Here is a 7,106-nt window from a genome sequence, read left to right as displayed (position 1 = left end):
TCAGGGGATATGTTATATCTTTAAATGCTTACATGAATAAATTAGAGAAAGTGGAAATCAGTGAACTAAACATGCAACTAAAAAAATTAGAGAAAGAACAAATTAAACCCCCCAATTAAATATTAAATTAGAGTTCTAAAAATTATAGGACAAATTAATAAAATTAAAAGCAAGAAAACTATTGAACTAATAAATAAAATGAAGAGTTGGTTTTATGAAAAAAATAAGATTGATAAACCACTGGTTAATTTGATTAAATAAAAATAAAGAAGAAAACCAAATTGCTAGTATCATAAATGAAAAAGGTGAACTCACTACCAATGAGGAGGAAATTAAAGTAATAATTTGGAATTACTTTGTCCAACTCTATGCCAATAAATTTGATAATCTAAGTGAAATCTAAGATGAATATTTACAAAAATATGTTTCTCAGGTTAAATGAAGAGGAAATCAAATACCTAAATTACCCTATCTTGAAAAAAGAAATTCAACAAGCCATTATTGAGCTCCCTAAGAAAAAAATCTCCAGGGTCAGATGGATTCACAAGTAAATTCTATCAAATATTTAAGGATCAATTGGTTCCAATTCTTTATAAAATCTTTGGAAAAATAGGTGAAGATGGAACTCTGTCTAAGTCTTTCTATGACACAAATATGGTGCTGTTACCTAACCCAGGATGAGTTAAAAGAGAGAAAGAAAATTACAGACATATCTCCCTGATGAATATAGATGCAAAAATCTTAAAAAAAAATCTTAGCAAAATGATTATATTAAGTTATCACTAGGCTAATACACTATGGCCATGCAGGATTTATCCCAGGAATGCAGGGTTGGTTCAATATTAGGAAAACTTAGTATTATTGACTATATCAATAACAAACTGTTAGTATTATTGACTATATCAATAACAAACCAATCAGAAATCATATGATTATATCAATAGATGTTGAAAAAGCCTTTGATAAAATACAGCACCCATTCCTACTAAAAACTCTAGAGAGCATAGAAATAAATGGATTCTTCCTTAGAATAATAAGCAGTATCTATCTGAAACCATCAACAAGCATTATAAGCAATGGGGGATAAAGCTAGAGGCATTCCCAATAAGATCAGGGGTGAAAAAAAGGATGCCCATTATCACCACTACTATTAAATATTGTGTTAGAAATGTTAGCCTCAGCAATAAGAGAAGAAAAAGAAATTGAAGGAATTAGAATGGGAAGGAAGAGACAAAACTCTCACTCTTTGCAGATGACATGATGGTATACCTAGAGAATCTTAAAAAATCATTTAAAAAACTAATAGCAACAATTAGCAACTTTAGTAAAGTCTCAAGATATAAAATAAACCCTCATAAATCCTCAGCATTTCTAAACATGACTAGCAGGATACAGCAGAAAGAGCTAGAAAGAGCAATCCTATTCAAAGTAACTTCAGGGGGACAGCTAGGTGGCACAGTGGATAGAACACTGGCCCTGAAGTCAGTTTTTTTTTTTAGGTTTTTTGCAAGGCAAATGGGGTTAAGTGGCTTGCCCAAGGCCACACAGCTAGGTAGTTATTAAGTGTCTGAGACCAGATTTGAATCCAGGTACTCCTGACTCCAGGGAGGGTACCTAGCCACCCCAGGATTTGATTTCAAAGTAATTTCAGACAATATAAAATACTTGGGAGTCTACCTGCCAAGGCAGATTCAAAAATTATGAAAACCACTACAAAACACTTCTCACACAAATAAAATCAGATTTAAATAACTGGGCAAATATGCTCATGGATAGGCCAAGCTAATTAAATAAAAATGACAGTTCTACCAAAATTAAACTACTTTTTTTAGTGCCCTACCAATCAAAATTCCAAAAAAATTACTTTAATGAGTTAGAAAAAATTATAAATAAATTCATACGGAGAAATAAAAAGTCAAGAATTTCCAGGAATTTAATGAAAAAAGTACAAAAGAAGGTGGCTTAACGTTACCAGATCTAACATTATATAATAAAGCATCAGTCATCAAAACTAACTGACATTGGCTAAGAAATAGAGTGGTGGATCAGTGGAATTGACTAGGTACAAAAGAGATAGTAGGAAATGATTATAGTAATGTGCTGTTTGATAAACCCCAAAAGCTCAGCTTTTGGGCTAAAAACTCTCTCTTCAACAAAAACTGTTGGGAAAATTGAAAGTTAATATGGCAGAAATTGGTTTAGACCAATATCTCACATCCTATATTGATAAAATCAAAATGGGTACAGGATTTTTGACATAAAAAACAATATTATAAGCAAACTAGAAGATCAAGGAATAGTTTACCTGTCAGATCTATGAAAAGGGAACAGTTTATGACCAAGGAAGAGATGGAAAATATCATTATAAACAAACTAGATGATTTTGATTATATTAAATTAAAAAGCTTTTGCACAGACAAAACCACTGTAACCAAGATCAAAAGAAATGTAGTAAACTGGGAAACAATTTTTACAACTAGCATTTCTGACAAAGGACTCATTTCTAAAATATATAGAGAACTGAGTCAAATTTATAAAAAAAAAAAACCAAGTCATTCCCTAATTGACAAATGGTTGAAAGATATGCAGAGGTAATTTATAGATAATGAAATCAAAGTGATCCATGGTAATATGAAATATTACTCTAAATCTTTACTGATTAGAGAAATGCAAATTAAAGCATCTCTGAGGTACCACCTCACCCCTCTCAGACTGAGTAATATGACCAGAAAGAACAATGATCAATGTTGGAAGGGATGTGGGAAATCTGGGACACTAATACATTGTTGGTGGAGCTGTCAACTCATCCAACCTTTCTGGAGAGCAATTTGGAATTACACCCAAAGGGCAACAAAAAATATGCATACCTTTTGATACAGCAATACCACTACTGTGTCTATACCCTGAAGAGATCATGAAAAAGGGTAAAAACATCACTAGTTCAAAAATATTCATAGAAGCTTTGTGGTGTCAAAGAACTGGAAATTGAGTGAATGTCCTTCAATTGGGGAATGGTTGAGCAAATTGTGCTATATGTAAGTTATGGAACAATATTGTTTTATTAGAAATCAGGAGAGAGGGGAATTCAGAGAAGCCTGGGAGGATTTGCATGAGCTGATGCTGAGTGAGATGAGCAAAACCAGAAGAACATTTTATACCATAACAGCAACATGGAGTTGATGATCAATCTTAATAGACTTGCTCATTTCATTAGTGCAACAATCAGGCACAATTTGGGTATATCTGTGATGGAGAATACTATCTGTATCCACAGAAAGAATTGTGGTGTTTGAACAAAGACTAAAGACTATTACCACTATTTTTTTTTAAAAAGTATCTTATTATTTAATTTTGCTATCTCTTATACTTTATTTTTTCCTTAAGGATATGATTTCTCTCTCAACACATTCAATTTTGATCAATGGAAACAATGTAAAGACCATCAGACTGCCTTCTTTGGGGGGGGAGGGAAGCGAGATTGGGGGAAAATTGTAAAATTCAAATATAAATAAATTTTAAAAATTAAAAAATGAATTCAAACAAAAGAAAAAGAACATTGATAGGGGAATACTTGGCTTGTATGGAGGGAATGATGGTACAGTCAAGGAACAGTTTCATTTAGCTATATTACAGAGTGGATTGAGAGGAATTGAATGGAGAACCCAGTGGTTCCAAATAGTGATGAATTTTAAATAACATGCTAAGGAGTTTGAATTTTATTTCATAGACAATGGAGAACTTTTGAGTAATTTCAGTCAGAGAAATAAAATGATTTATATACAGAAGGAAAGTAAATCTGGTAGTAGTCAGAAGGATAGATTGGAGTAGTCAGAAAATGGAGACAAGAAGACCTGATAGCAGGATCATAGATCATAAGATCATAGATTTGATCTGGAAGGGCCATTTGTGGTCATCTTAGGACCCACAAAGAGAAAGTGACTTGCCCACAGCCATACAGGGAAAATGACAGTCAGTGGTAAGATTTAAATCTGAATTCTTTGACTACAATACTTTCATTCTTTTTTTTAATGTTATTTTATTTTATTTTTTTCAATTACATGCACAGATAGTTTTCAACATTCATCTTTTTATAAGCTTTTGAGATCCACATTTTTCTACTCCCTTTCTTCCCTCTCCATGACTGTGAGTAATTTGATGTAGGTTATATATGTGCAATAATGTTTAACATAATATATGTTGTGAAAGAAGAATTAAAACTAAGTGGGGGGACAAAAAAGAATTAAAAAGAGAACAGGATGCTTTGGTCTGCATTCAGACTCCACAGTTTTTTCTTTTGATGTGGATAGCATTTTCCATCACCTATCTTTTAGAGTTTTTCTTCATCACTGAACTTCTGAGAGGTTGATCATCACACAATGTGCTTTCATTCATTTTTCTAACAGCTCAAGTGGGTTGTAACTATATCTACTGGGGAGATAACAGTAGGATGATACCAGAGAGTATAGTGCAGCAGCAAAATTGATAACACTTGGTAACTGACTGGATATGAGTTTAGGGAGAAGAGAGTAAAAATAATGTGTTGTGCTCTCAGCTTCTGTTCTCTGAACCCAGTGGAGGAAGCCCTATCCAGAAATTCAACATGTCTATTTTGAGGATCCAGGCAAGAGAGATCTTTGACTCTCATGGAAATCCCTCTGTTGAAGTTGACATCTACACTGAACAAGGTCTCTTCTGAGTTTCTGTGCCCAGTGGTATTTCTACTAGCATCCATTAAGCCCTGGAGTTCCAAGACAATGATAAGACCCTCTATAAGGGGGAAAGGTGATTGAACACATCAATTAAACTATTGCTCCAACCCTGGCTAGCAAGAAACTGAAAGTTTGGAGCAGGAGAGATTGACAAATTGATGACAGAGATGGTTGAGAATAAATCTAAATTTGGTGCAGATGCCATATTGGGATTATTTCTGGCTGTTTGTAGGGTTGGAGCTGCTGAGTAAGGTGTTTCCTTGTTCTGTCATATTGCTAACCTTGTGGGCAATGAAGATGTCATCCTGCCAGTTCCAGCCTTCAACATGATTAATAGTAGCTCCCAAGATGGCAACACTGGTAATGCAGGAAATTTCATGATCATACATGGAAACATGAATGAACTTTAGAGTTCCTGATCCTCCCTGTTGAAACAGAAAACGTCAAGGAAGCCATGAACATTGGAGATCAGGTCTACCACAACCCCCAAAATATGATTAAGCAGAAATATGGCCAGGATGCCATCAATGAAGGGGATGAGGATGGTTTCACTCCTAACATCCTGGAGAATAGAGAAGGCTAGAGAATGCCATTGGTAAGTCTGGCTATACTGACTTGTAATTGGCATGGATGTTGCTGCCTCCAAAATCTTATCTGAGAAATATGACTTGGACTTCAAGCCTCCTGCTGATCCCCACAGATACATCTTCCCTGCTGAGCTTGGGGACCTCTACAAGACCTTCAAAAAGGACTATCCAATGGTAAGTATTAAAGATGCCTTTGACAAAAATGTGCATACCCTTTGACCCAGGAATACTACTACTGGGTCTATATCCTGAAGAGATGATGAAAAAGGGTAAAAACATTACTTGTACAAAAATATTTATAGCAGCCCTGTTTGCAGTGGCAAAGAATTGGAAATCAAGTAAATGTCCTTCAATTGGGGAATGGCTTAGCAAACTGTGGTATATGTATGTCATGGAACACTATTGTTCTATTAGAAACCAGGAGGGATGGGATTTCAGGGAGGCCTGGAGGGATTTGCATGAAGTGATGCTGAGTGAGATGAGCAGAACCAGGAAAAACACTGTATATCCTAACAGCAACATGGGAGTGATGTTTAACCTTGAAGGACCCGTTCATTCCATCAGTGCAACAACGGGAACAATTTTGGGCTGTCTGCAAAGGAGAGTGCCATCTGTATCCAGATAGGGAGCTGTGGAGTTTGAACAAAGTTCAAGGACTATTCCCTTTAATTTAGAAAAAAAAAACATGTCTTATTGTCTGATCTTGTTACCTCTTAGACTTCTCTTCTTTAAGGATATGGTTTCTCTCTCATCACACCCAATTTGGCTCAAGGTACAACATGGAAACAAAGTAAAGACTAACAGAGTGCTTTCCATGGAGGGGTGGGGGGAGGGAAGCAAGATGGGGGGGGGGAATTGTAAAACTCAAATAATATCTTTAATAAAAGTAAATTAAAAAAAAAGATGCTTTTGACCAGAATGAGTGGGAAGCTTGGAAGAATTTCACAGGCATCCAGATGGTAGGGGATGATCTCACAGTGACCAATCCCAAGCACATTGAAAAGGCTGTGAATAAGAAAGTCTGCAACTGCCTCCTACTCAAAGTGAACCAGATTGGCTCTATGACTGTATCTCTCCAGGCAAAAAAAGCTGGTCCATATTAATTGTGTAGAGAATAATGGTTTCCCATCATTCTGGGGAGACTGAAGATACCTTCGTCACAAACCTGGTGATGGGTTTCTGCACTGGGCAGATCAAGACTAGTGCCCTGTGCTGATTTGAGTGTCTGACCAAATATAACTTCTCAGAATTGAGGAAGAACTGGGTAGCAAGACTAAATTTGTTGGAAGGAACTTCAGAAGCCCTGGGGACAAGCAAGCTCCATGACCAGGTCTCAAAGCTAGCAGGTGCCAGTTCCCTCTGCAGAAATTGGTTCCTGTCCAAAGAACGGGCAGCACCAAGTAGTAAGACCAGTTTTGTTTTGGAAGCAGGGACATCTGCTACTTAACTCCTCTCTTCCTTCCACCTTTCTGGGTTCTTCTCACTTCTTTATTAAAACTGTATTATCAGGGGCGGCTAGGTGGCAGAGTGGATAAAGCACCGGCCTTGGAGTCAGGAGTACCTGGGTTCAAATCCGATCTCAGACACTTAATAATTACCTAGCTGTGTGGCCTTGGGCAAGCCACTTAACCCCGTTTGCCTTGCAAAAACCTAAAAAAACCAACCAAACAAAAAAACTGTATTATCAGAGATTGAACCTGATCATTTGGTCCTCTGTTGGAAGACCTTATCATCTTGTGACTGGGCTAGAATGACCTGTTCTCACCCCAACTCCCCAGTGTTGATGTGTGGAGTCATATACTTGTTCTGT

The 7,106-nt window shown here is 36.3% G+C and overlaps 1 pseudogene; it reads left to right on the top strand.

Moving 5' to 3' along the window:
• Positions 1 to 4,876: 4,876 nt before the first annotated feature.
• On the top strand, positions 4,877 to 6,622 carry LOC141511953 (alpha-enolase pseudogene; annotated as a pseudogene).
• The last annotated feature ends 484 nt before the right edge of the window (positions 6,623 to 7,106 follow it).

The sequence above is a fragment of the Macrotis lagotis genome, chromosome 2, assembly GCF_037893015.1.
Source record: "Macrotis lagotis isolate mMagLag1 chromosome 2, bilby.v1.9.chrom.fasta, whole genome shotgun sequence".
Classification (NCBI taxonomy): Eukaryota; Metazoa; Chordata; class Mammalia; order Peramelemorphia; family Peramelidae; genus Macrotis; species Macrotis lagotis.
This window is presented reverse-complemented; position numbering and strand designations above follow the sequence as displayed.